Source organism: Hoplias malabaricus, chromosome 7, assembly GCF_029633855.1.
Source record: "Hoplias malabaricus isolate fHopMal1 chromosome 7, fHopMal1.hap1, whole genome shotgun sequence".
In the NCBI taxonomy this organism is placed as follows: Eukaryota; Metazoa; Chordata; class Actinopteri; order Characiformes; family Erythrinidae; genus Hoplias; species Hoplias malabaricus.
Window position 1 is genome coordinate 11,659,602 of NC_089806.1, and position 13,739 is coordinate 11,673,340.

Below are 13,739 nucleotides of genomic sequence, written 5' to 3' on the forward strand. Positions count from 1 at the left end.
CGAAAACGCCGTCATGCCATCTACACTAGGATTTCCTGTGTCTACACCGCGGTTACGCCATCTACACTAGGATTTCCTGTGCGCGTCTACATCGCGCTTTACGGTAGAACGTGTGAGAGCGAGAGGGGGGACTCGCAGAAAAGTGCAGATATTGAAAATTCATTAGAAATGGAATTTAAAACATAATTCCACATAATTCACTACAGTCAATATTAAAAACAGGCCTGATTGGCTAAAAGAACGGTTTGCAAACTTTAAAAATCCCAGAAATCTCCATAAAATGGAGAGAATTCAGTTTCCCTGAGATTAAAATTAAAAATCAAATTTATAAAAGTAAATCCCATTGTTGTATTGAAAAACATGTCCTCAGGTACACAGGATATAATATTTATGTCTATTTACTGTAAGAATTAGGAGTAATAGGCTTGAAAACACTCAGATATTAAATTCCATAAAGTGGTTTAACTGTTACCAAACCAGTCCACTGCAGTATTAAAGAGCATGTGCTCAGGTACTCAGGGTATAATTTCCATACATTTTTACTGTAGTAATTTGGAGAAATATAATTTCAAACTCATAAATATGTTTAATTTACATATATGGCAAATTTCAAGTGCTTTTAAAGGGTTAAATCAAACTGTTACCAAACCACTCCACTGCAGCCATAAAGAATATGTTCCCAGGTACCCAGAGAATAATTTCTATACATTTTTACTGTAGGAATTTGGAGAAATATCATTTCAAACTTCATAAGTTTAACAACATAATTCCATAAATTGAAGAATGCTGAAGGCAATAAAATGGTTAAATCAAACTGTTACCAGACCACTCCACTGCAGCCTTGAGGGACATGTTCTGAGGTACTCAGGGATTAATTTTCATACATTTTTACTGTAGGAATTTGGAGAAATATCATTTCAAACTTATAAACATGCTGTTTAATTTACAAATATTGCAGAGTTCTGAGAGTTGTTAAAGGGTTATATCAAACTGTTACCAAACCATTCCACTACAGCCTTGTAGTACATGTTCTCAGATACCCAGGGTATTTTTTTCATATATTTTTACTGTAGTAATTTGGAGTAATATTATTTCAAAATATGGTTTAATTTACAAATATTGCGTTCTATTGAAGGGTTAAATCAAACTGTTACCAAACCTGGGAGTGGTATCTGACAGCGAGTGCCTGGTGGCCGGGCAGCCCACGTGACCCGTCCGGGCTCAGCCTAAATGGGCAACATTGGAGGATCATGTGGGCTCACCACCCACAAGATCCAGAGTAGGTGTGAGGTGCAATGCCCATTGGGCAAAGAGCAGGGGCGAAGGGGCCCCTGGCATCATGGAGCTTGGCAGCAGAAACTGATTTTTGACTGAGAAACTGGACTGAGAAACCTGGAGAAGAGTGACTGGGAGGAACGGCCTGCCTGATCTGAACTTCAGTTTAATAAAGTATTCTGTGTTTTAGCGAGTGCGTCCACCTCAGTCAGTCCGCACCCCTCGTGCCTGACAGAATGTTAGACCAATATATGGACGCAGCTAGCACAGACTATCCGTTTGCGAGGTGTGCTGTTCGCAGGACTCCATTCCGCTCAGGCCCCAAAGATCCTGTGGAGGAGGTTTTAATAGCGGCCTCGGAATGGAGTCGCCGGCTCCAGCTCCTGCCTGGCACTGTTCCGAATCCCATACCGGAGGAGTAGACTCGTGAATCAAGTAATTGCGCCAAGTCGAAAGAGTTGGCGAAAGAAACGTGCTGGAGGCACCCCCTCGATGGTGGATTACCCCCTCAGGTCCGGGGAAATTTTTTTTGGGGGGGGGGTTAAGGGTAGGGGCTGTTAGCCTCCAACCTCAGGACAACGGAGGTGGGGCTAACAGGGGCACACCTCTGAGGGATCTGATGGGTGCGCCCGTCAAACCCCCTAAACCCTCTACAGCTTCAGCACGTGCCCGGCGAGCGGCACGGGCCCCTGCCTCCGTGGACGTCGTCGCAGGGACGTCTGCTCTTGTCCCCGTGATGGCGGCACCCGCTGCTCCTGTCCCCGTGATGGCAGCACCCGCCGTTCCTGTTCTCGTGATGGCAGCACCCGCCGCTCCTGTCCTTGTGATGGCGGCGTCAGCCGCTCCTGTCCCCGTGAAGGCGGCTCCCTCAGGCGCTCCTGTCCCCATGAAGGTGGCTCCCTCAGCCGCTCCTGTCCCAGTGACTGTGGCCCCGGCCGCCTCTGCTCCCGTGACTATGGCTTCGGCCGTCTCTGCACCTGTGACTGTGGCCCCGGCCGCTCCTGGTCGTGTCCATGGGACGGCCCCAAGGACTTCGGGGCTGATCCCCAGAACTGTGCCCAGGCTGGTTCATCAGACTTCCCCACAGACATTTGCCCGTCCTGGGCACCCCCATGTTATTTTGGTTCCCTTGTCTGTCCCTGTCCTGATCCCTGTCTCTGTCCTCGTCCCAGTATCTGTGTCTGTCTTTGTCTCTGTCCCAGTCCCTGTCACAGTGTTTGTGTCTGTTCCCGTAAATGTTCCCTGTTCCCCTGCCAAGTCCTGTCCAGTCCCCTGTTAATCAAGTCCAGTCCCCTGTCCATTCCCAGTTCTCCATTCCGTCACCTGTCCCGTCTCCTGTCCAGTCCCAGTACCCAGCCTCAATCCAATCACCTGTCCAGTCACCAGCCCTGTCTCCGATTCTGTCCTCTGTCTTGTCACAAGTCCTGTCCAGTGTCCATTTCCATCTAGTCTCCTGTCGAATGTCAAAAACCCTGTCCAGTCTTGTGTTCACTCCCGTCCTGTCCAGTCTGTTCCAGTCTCTTGTTCAATCTCCTGTTGCCCCTCTTTGTTCCTATGCCTGTTCCTGTCTTGTCTTGAGTCTTGTCTTCCGTGGTTTTGTTTTTCGCGCCCTCTCCTGTGCCAGCTCCTGGGAGGTTTAGGAGTGCGCGCCCCGGGAGTTGCGCGTTCAGGGGGGGCATCTGTCACGCCCTCGTCATGTCTGTTTTGTCCGGCCATGTGCTTAGAGCGAGCACATGGCTATGTTTGTTGTTGTTTCTTGTCTCCGCCTTTATTCCGCCTCCTTGTTCGTCACCCTTGTTATCTGTTTCAGGTGTGTCTCATCTGTTCGTGTATTTAAGTCCCCTTCCCTCACTTCCTGTTTGTCGAACATTTCACCTTTGTTTTGTCGTGTTCCCAGTCAGGTCCTGTCATTTTGTGTCATTCTCGTTCTCATTAGATTCTAGTTCCCTGTCTCGTTGTTTTGCTTACTGTGTCTAGGTTTATCTCTGTCTGTCTAGTTCCCTCTGTTTATATTTAGTTAGTATCTGTCTCTTTAGTCTAGGTTTCTGTTTGATTATCTTTGTCCAAGTCTGTCTGTCTTTGTTTAGTTAACTTCAGTTTAATAAAGTATTCTGTGTTTTAGCGAGTGCGTCCGCCTCAGTCAGTCCGCACCCCTCGTGCCTAACACTTACCTCTAACACACACTATCAATCCTCTCATACACACCATCAAACCTCACACACACCATCTTACTCTCTCACACTCACCATCAAACTCTGACACACCCCTTTTTATATGCACCATTGAACTTCTCACACACACCATCAAACACTTTCACACTCACCATCAAATTCTCTCACACTCAACATCAAATTCTCTTTCACTCACACCATCAAATCTTCTCATACGCACCATCAATCCTTTCACACACAACATTCGATAATGTGTGTGAGAGGTAAGTTTGAAATTTGGCCTAAACGGCCTGTCATAAATAACCCTTGGAGAACCATTGTTTTTAAGTTGAAATATTTCCAATAAATAGGAAAATTAAAACTGTAAACTATACAATTCTCTTCATAGGTCAAGTATCTTGCCACCTTTAGGGGCCATTCCCTTGGAGATTCAGTAAGATGTACAGGGTGGGCTATTTATTTATATGGATACACCTTGATAAAATGTGAATTGTTGGTGATATTAACTTCCTGTTTGTGGCACATTAGTATATGGGGGGGGGGGTACTTTTCAACATGGGTGGTGACCATGGCGGCCATTTTGAAGTCTGGGATTTATTAGCAGAAATGCAATATAGAGTACAAAACCATATGCTCATTAGAGTATAATCACCTGTAACTACAAATGTGTGTGCAAGAAGCTTTATGAGAAGCATCATTAGGTATTAGAAGTAGGGATGCACAGATTTTTTTCTTTCTTGGGCCGATACGATAACCAATAATTAGCATCTTGGATATTTATGTTTTTGTAATTAAAGCAAATTCACCTTGGATTAAATTCTTTTTATCGTGGGTTGTCATAGGATAAGCCTTTTCTTCAGTATTTGTACATTTCTGTACTTTTTATTTTATCTTTTAAATTTATTTGTTGCAGGTCCGTGTCCATTTTGGTCATTCAATTTTCATTTTAAAAACAGATATTAAATAATGAAAAATGGGTAGTTATTTGATTTTCATTTCATATTCCAAATCCATATAATGTAAAAATTAACAATTTCTTTTTTTTCTTTGAAATCAAAACATAAATATTTGCAAAGAGTAAGAATCAGAAAAACTGTCACCTTTATTTTTCTCAAACCTACCTTTACCACCATCAAGGCAACTCAAGGCGTGTAAATACAATGTGCTCACTTTAAATTTTTTTATGTTTACTGTTTTCAGAGCTGTTAGTAAGAAGGATGGCTTTAAATCCACACTCTGAAACAATTGTACACATGGCAAGAGGGGACTATTCTTCAGCCATCTCTGTGAAATTTCACATTGTTATGGAACCGGCGTTTAATATAATATAATATTAAACGTGTCGTTATAAAAATTATGGTACATAAATATATGAAATAAGCAATACGTGTTTTTCCTCATTAAAGTGACTTGAATAGAAAACTAATCAAAATGACTTGTTAATTTTAGTCAAATATATTATTGCATGCATAGTGATGTAATAGAGACATCGGTGCTCAAACATGGGTTTCTGATTCTCCATCTGTTCTGAAGCAAATATTGTGTACTCTGTAATTAAAAAACCGTAATGTTGTGCCTATACGTGAAGCGCGGATGGCACCGTCAGTTTCCAATCCCTTTCTCCTCCATAACAATGAGAAATAGCCCCAGAAATGGCTGTAGAATGGTCCCCTCTTGCCATGTGTACAAGTGTGGATCTAGAGCCATTCTTCTAACTAACAGCTCTGAAAACAGTAAACATATTAAACCAAACATTCATTCATTCATTATCTGTAACCGCTTATCCAGTTCAGGGTCGCAGGGAGTCCAGAGCCTACCTGGAATCATTGGGCGCAAGGCGGGAATACACCCTGGAAGGGGCGCCAGTCCTTCACAGGGCAACACAGACACACACACAGACACTTTTGAGTCACCAATCCACCTTCCAACGTGTGTTTTTGGACTGTGGGAGGAAACCGGAGCACCCGGAGGAAACCCATGCGGACATGGGGAGAACACACCAAACTCCTCACAGACAGTCACCCGGAGTGGGAATCAAACCCACAACCTCCAGGCCCCTGGAGCTGTGTGACTGCAACACTACCTGCTGCACCACCATGCCGCCCTAAAGCAAACATAAAAAAAAATATTAAAGTGAGCACCTTGTATTTACACGCATTGAATTGCCTTGATGACGGTGTTAAACTTAGGTTTAAGAAAAATAAAAAGATGGATTGTTTTTTCATTTTCTTACTCTTTGCGAATAATTAATTTTTGATTTCTAAGAAAAAAGATATATTCTTGGTTTTTGCATTATATGGATTTGAAGTATGAAATGAAAATCAAATAACCATCTGTTTTTAAAATGAAAAAAATAGAATGACCAAAAGTACATGGACCCTCCATGTATGTAACAGCTAAAAGATTTCCATTTATAATCGGAAAACAAAAATGAGAAATTAGTTTGTATTCATTTTATTTCTATTCAAGGCAAAAAGTTAAATAAAAAATGACTGCAGACTGTGCAGATACAAGTGACTGAGTGGTAAGACTCAGTAAAATGTTCATTTCTAATAGGTACTTCATAAATCCAACAGATATCAATTCAGAGTTTATCATACTATGTACCTATGAAATATAAAGTGATATTACTATATAGTTTTTGAGTAAATGGCATCTGAAATCTCACATTTTTTTAAAGGTTTTTAATGATCGGTCAATTTCCATGCTCCATAAAATTGTCATTTCTTATATGTAGTCCATAAAAGCATCAGATCTCAGCTCAATGTTTATATTAATACATTTATTTTAACTTTGTAGGTGGTTGGTCAGGAGGGATTTTAGCATGTTTAGGCACATGTTTGGTGAATCAGTACCTCTTTCCATACAGAGTGATATTTCTAGTTAAGGGCATTTTTGTTATGAAGGTAAAAGTTAAAAATCAAGGAATATTTCATTACATATATTTGAACAAAATATACATATATCCTTTATTATTTATATTATTATTAGGTTATAGATATTACCACACATTACACACACACATACAATAATTAATTTTCAACTATATTTTCTGTTTTATGTGTGGGATAGCTTATATCACATCAGAGTAATTCTGAAAAGCTAAAGATTGTATATGGTCTCTACTTAAAAGTGCCTAACTTATTTAGTGCTCTTAGGTCTTCTGAAAGGTTATTATAATGTTTAGGGGAATAATAGAGAACACAGCTTCTCTGCATTCAAACTTGTGACCAAACTATTTGCTTTGAGCAAGAAGCGACATCTAGTCATTATAATGTGTCAATAACAGCTTCCCATTGCAAAGTCTCAGCATTCGTTTCACAGCTAAAACATACTTCTAGGAGGAAAGAACACTGCACAGCTTGCATGAGGTCCTTGCACCAGTGAGATGTCAGTCACTTTTACTGTTAACTTTTCACACTTCCGGTCCCAGATACTCGAGTCCTCACCTAGGACCGATTCTGGAACTGGATGGGCAAGAAGCTCATAGCTGGTTTACTTTTAAATACAAGAACTCCATCTGAAACTTGGAATGATTTCGTAATTTCATACATCACTTTTCTGTAGGTTTACAAAATGGCAGGAAAAAGCTTCATGCTTTTGCTGCTTTTCATTATTTTTGTTGGATATAAACGCTCAGGGGTTTTTGGGATGCAAGGCATTTCACAGTGCATGAGCACGTGCAAACAAGGGGCCGTTCTCCAAAGTAATAAAAAAAAGAGATAAAACCTTTTCAGATGGTTATGTTCAAGAGTCTTTTTTTTTTTGCCAAAACCTCACAGAACATGAACTCAGTGATCCAGATGATTTCATAGATGATGATGTTTGGCCATGTAGGTCATGCTGTTCGATACATGCGTTTTTGGTCTTCCTCTCAGTACATGCACAAAACATGGAAAGGGGAGTAACGCCATGAGCTGAAGCAGTCACATTACAAAAGGAACCAATCACAAAATCCCACTAAGTAAGGACAGATATCTGGGCAGTAAAAGAACAAGGAATGAGCCCCACTGAAAACTTGGAGAGGTGCAGAGAAGATAGGGATTTTTCTGAGAGCCATGTACAACAGAAGGGAGGGATTTTCCATTTCACTGCTAGATGTCACTAAATCTTACACAGTGCTCCTTATAGGGCAATTCTAGCACAATTATAAGGATACAAGCAATGTTTATCACTTGTGAATTGTCTCTTTTTATTCTCCACAGCCTTTGGCAAACCCAGACCCAGTGGAATCTGAAATGTAGCCAATGATTTCATTAGTTCATATATATGATATCTATAGTAGTTGAACCTAGTTATTTATGTTACTTTTGTTACTCACATCCTATAATTTCTTTACTTCTACATGAAATTTTTCCAACCTCACCGTTTCTTAGAATTCAACAGACTGTTTTTGATGTATAAATAAATGAACTTTGTTCTGACTGACTCCTGTTTATTGTGCTCTGTATTTAAAATGCAGTTTGTTCTTAACTTCAGTGTGAGTGGATGGAGCTTAACTGTTGTAAAGAGTATGTGTGTGTGTGTGTGTGTGTGTGTGTGTGTGTGTGTGTGTGTAATGTGTATAAACGTGCATCCTCTTTTTGTAAAATTATTTTTGATTAAACTGCATTCTGAATTTTATTGTGATTGTCTGATATTTATTATGTTTGTGTAATGCTTGTAGTTATGTTTTGCATCATTCTAATTTTTGAAACAAAACTATGCCATAAGTACATTATCATGTAATTATGCCGAAATATGAAAACAAAATGGATGACATAGATTAAACTATTATATCTAGTTTTTTAAGTGTCTCTGTTCTGGCCACAGTAAAGTCTATATTTTGTAACAGACTAAACAGTATTGATGATGTGGATCAGGAAAAATGCACTGACACAATGTTACTATGAGAAATATAGAACAGTATTTTATTATCGTTACACTTATATAGCGCCTTTCTAGACACCCAAGGACGCTTTACAATCTACACTGCTCAGAATGCTCAATTCACACACACACTGGCGAGAAGCGGCAGCCAAACGCGCACAGCGTACTCTCAACCAGAAACGACCGTCCACCTGGAGGACTGCATCGGGCACTAGGGTTTAACCCAGGACAGAGCGCCAATCCATATCTGGGCTCACACATACAGACATTCATTCACACACCAGGACAGTTATTAGAGAAGCCAATTCACCTACCCTCCATGTTTTTGGACTGTGGGAGGAAACCGGAGCCCCCGGAGGAAACCCACGCAGACACGGGGAGAACATGGAAACTCCACCCAGATGGGACTTGAACCCAAGATCCCAGCGCTGGGAGGCGAACGTGCTAACCACCAAGCCACAAAACAGTATTTGCATAATGTTGTGATGTAACTTTATGTCTACTTTGCGACTATGAATGAGTAATTAAATTTTAGGTTTTCAGAATATTGCAGAATACATGAAAGGGGCCTTCTGGAATGTTGTAAATCTGTTGCTTAACTGTAGTGTAATGTTGCACAAAAACGTTGCGACAACCCTATAAACGGTTTCATTTTGACTTTCTGACAATATTTACACAACGTTCCAAATGATTAATGTAGTGGTTTTTACCACGTTGTGAATTTATAGTTGTGTTTGCGGGGCACATCTTCCTTTCCTCTTTCTGCTTTTCATACTGTTGGCTCCTCTTTCATTGCTAATAATTTAGTGAAAACTAAAGCTACAACTTGTTCACTAGATCCTCTCCCTTCATCTTTAACTAAAGCCTGTCATTCTGCCCTGGTCCCTCATCTCACAACTCTTATTAATCAATCACTGAGTACTGGTCTGTTTCCATCTATCTACAAAATTGCTGCAGTCACTCCTCAAGTCAAAACGTGGCTTGGATCCTCTGGCTGTAGTTAACTTCAGGCCCATCTCTAACCTTCCTTTTCTGGCCAAATTCCTTGAACGTACTGTTGCTAGTCAACTTCATAATTATCTTGAAACTAACAATCTCTTCAAACCATTCCATTCCGGATTCCGTCCCTTCCACAGCACTGAAACTGCCTTAATAAAAATTTTTAATGATCTTCTTTTAGCGGTGGATTCTGGCTCTCTCTGTATCCTATTACTGTTAGATCTGAGTGCAGCTTTTGACACAGTACGCCAGCCCATTCTTCTATTCAAGCTGCAGGAGCTGGGCGTTGATGGTTCCGCACTGGATTGGTTCACGTCCTATCTAACTGACAGAAAACAGTTCATTACCCTTTCTGGTCACACTTCTTACACTTTTCCTGTTTCTCAAGGGGTACCTCAAGGATCAGTCCTTGGGCGCCTTCTTTTCATTGTATACATGCTTCCCCTTGGAAATATCTTGCGTCATTTTAATCTCAACTTTCACTGCTATGCACTATGCAAATGACATCCAAATTTATTGACCAGTTTATCAGACCTGTCTATCAGAAATCAGGAAATGGATGAATCACAACTTTATTCATTTATTCATTCATTATCTGTAACCGCTTATCCAGTTCAGGGTCGCGGTGGGTCCGTAGCCTACCTAGAATCATTGGGCGTAAGGTAGGAATACACCCTGGAGGGGGCGCCAGTCTTTCACAACACAGACACACACACATTCACTCACACCTACGGACACTTTTGAGTCGCCAATCCACCTATCTATATATATAACATTTTGATTTAACCCTTTAACAGCACTCACAATTTTGCAATATGTGCAAATTAAACATAGTTTTTACTGAATTTGCAATGCTATTCCTCCAAATTCTTACAGTAAAAATGTATGAAAAATATAATCTGGGTACCTGAGAATGTGTTCTTCAAGGCCGCAGTGGAATGGTTTGATAACCATTTGATTTAACCCTTTAATAGCACTCAAAATTGGTCATATATGTAAATTAAACATCATTTTTATTGTTGTTGAATTAATATTACTCCAAATTCCTACCGTAAAAATGTATGGAAATTATACCCTGAGTACCTGAGAACATGTTTTTCAAGGCTGCAGTGGAGTGGTCTGGTAACAGTTTAACCACTTTATGGAATTTAATATCTGAGTTTTGTCAAGCCTATTACTCCTAATTCTTACAGTAAATAGACAAATATTATACCCTGTGTACCTGAGGATATGTTTTTCAATACAACAGTGGGATTTTCTGGTAACAATTTGATTTTTAATTTTAATCTCAGGGAAACTGAATTCTCTCCATTTTATGGAGCTTTCTGGGCTTTTAAAGGTTTGCAAACCGTTCTTTTAGCCAATCAGGCCTTTTTAAATATTAACTGTGGTGAATTATGTGGAATTATGTTTTAAATTCCATTTCTTATGAATTTTCAATATCTGCGAGTCCCTCCTCTCGCTCTCACACGTTCTACTGTAAACCGCGATGTAGACGCGCATAGGAAATCCTAGTGTAGATGGCGTGACCGCGGTTTTCTTTCCCTAGTTCTCTATTTTTCTAACACACACCCCTTTCTCTGTATTTATTTATCATCACATTTTTGTAGCGGTTTCGTAATGCAGCACGGAAAATGTTGTTCTTCATTTTATAATTTCTTATAACTTCTTCTTTTTATAATTTCTTATTCAGCTTATCATTTTCCAGTTAACTCCACCCACAATTTTTGAGATTTCCACCCTGTAACTGGAAATTGCGCGTCTTATAGTGACGATGTGGGCTTGAATACAGCTTTTGGATACTCACACTTATTCACACTCATTTCTATGGATTTTTCCCTGCTATAATTCAGTCCTTTTTTAATCTTACAGGCCACGAAATTTCACATGGTTGGCCCCGGGCACACAGCCGGATCATCATGTGGGGTAGCCAGACATCCGGCTTTTGGTCGGACAGCCCGTTTTTTTCTGGTCCCTGTCCTAGCACATATTAGTCCTTTTTTTGGAGGGCAGCTGAGGTTGCATTTGACATATATCGTTTTGCGTGTCATTGGTTTATAAACATGTAACAACAAATACATTGAATTTAATTGGTTTTACAGCATCGCTATGTGATGTCATAACCCACCAAACCAGCTAACTGCAGAAAAACAGCCCTCTGAGTGCTAGTCAATTAGTATGTTCTAACAACAGCCACAAGCAACGCTGTGGATAGAGTCTAGGCAGAGCTTCAGATCTGTGTGAATCACAGAGAAGGGTGTACAGATATGTAAACACGCATTCCTGGCCAATAACAAACTCCTGGAGGCAGCAAGGAAAGGACCTAAGTAGGTTTGGTGAGAATAATTCTAATTTGTATTAGAGATGTGTAGTTCAAGCTGGCTAGCTCTTTTATATAGGTTTTGATGTTATTTGATGTTGAAATTATTGTGTACACTCATGAAAACATTGCAGCTAGACAATATACCATATGGTGAGTTTCTTGAAATTGATAATTGCAATCTTTAGAAGGGTTTTCCCCCTGATATTCTGGTGTCATGTCCTTCTTTTGGTGGTGTGATGTCCTCCTTTTTAGGGTTATGAAAGTGGCTACTTTACCATCATGTCAAATTTCAGACCCCTCACATTCATCTGTCCCATTTTATCCCTCAATCAATATCCCTCCATTTACTTGAATGGGGGTGGCTAGAGTGTTAATGTCACAATACACTCTGCCTTCTCTGTCTGTAAACTGTAAATGGAGACATTTCCCCTTTCTAGCACCTTTAAATTTGAGATTGTTTGACAATACAGGTTTTGAGTTATGAGTATTTGTTTGGCACTAGGTCGGGTCTTGGCCACCATAGAGTTTAATTTAATTTCTGAGGAAGTCAGCACATGGCTTTTGCAAATTTTCTTCTCTGTTTATCCTGTGAAAACATGAGCAATTCTCATTCTCAATCTGCTCAATATTTGGACCAAATCAATCCCCAGACTGTTCTTGTCACAGTGATGTCTTTGGTTTAGCAATTTCAGAAATATCTTCAAAGCTACAAGCATTTGTTTGGAGGGTGTACACTCCTATAGGAATGCATTGAAATAAGTATCTCTCAGAGCAGGAGCTGTGTGTGTGCGTGCATATGAGAGAAAGAAGGGGAAGGAAGGAAGGAGGGAGTGAGTGATGAGGAGGGGCTGCAAATATTCAGAGAGAAAGAAGTGGAATTACTTTTAAGGTGGCAGTCAAAGTATACTGGCTGTTTTTAAAGGTTTTATGGTTTATTTGAAGTGGCCAGTTATTTAATGTGGAAGTCTAAAATAAGTGTATTAATTTAATGTGGAAGTGTAAATAAAATTGCCGTTTTTAATGTGGAATTTTTTATGTGGCGCTCAAAATATGTTGGCAGTCTTTTTAAGGTCTTAAGGTATATTTGATGTGGTCATTTAGTTAGTGTGGAAGTCTAAGAAAATATCTATTTTAAAGTGGGTTTCTTTTAAACGCAGCAATCAAAATGTACTGGCAGTTATCTTAATGTGGTGGTGTTTTGTATTTCCAGTGTAATCTGTCCATGGGTGGGTACTCGCTTAGGTACTCGCTTAACAACCGACTTGGCAATACCTTAGCAACGGTCTCACAGGAAGTGGGAACCACCAGGGACGATTTAGCTGCGCAACTTTACATGTTTTTTGTTTGTTCAGAGGACCTTTAAGAGAATGCCTTTCAATAGACGTTGTTTATAGGTTTAAAGTTGCTCTGTTTTGTGCAGATTTATTGTAGCAGTGTGCATAGCTATGCAGTATGATGTGCTACACGTTTCAGTGAAAAAAATTGTAGAGACTGGAAACAAGGAAGAAAATTAGCCTGCAGCCTGTAGAAATATATATATATATATATATATATATATATATATATATCAGTGGCGATTGCTCTAAGACTGCAAGGGAAGCTCAGCTTCCCCTAAAATGTCAAAAAATAAGTGATCAAATATATACTGTTGTGTGACATGTCATTGAATAAATACGCACTACAACACGATTAACTTTTGTTCAGAATCAGCTTCTTATCACTGGTAAAGACGCGGCTTTCCTCTCAATCATTCGCGCAGATTAACAGTGATTTAAACAGTGCGGACGCTGAGCGTCCACAGAGTTCAATGGAGAAGCAGCGAAGTGCAGCGAAACGAGACGAGTGATTGGATAAATGCTGGGCTTTGTCCCGCCCATCGGACGCTCAGAGTCTCTGGGGATCTATGGGGCAGTGGGCTGGCCTCGGCGGGCCCGGACGCTCAGCTTCTGCATGATGATTGGATGATCTGTCTGATGCTGAATCCCTTTTTGATTGACAGCGAAATGAGCGAATCAGCGATCCTTTGGTGTAAATATCCGTGGGAGCATTACATTTTCATTCTGTTCTGCGTTGAACCGGACTTTCTTAATCCTCTTAGCGGC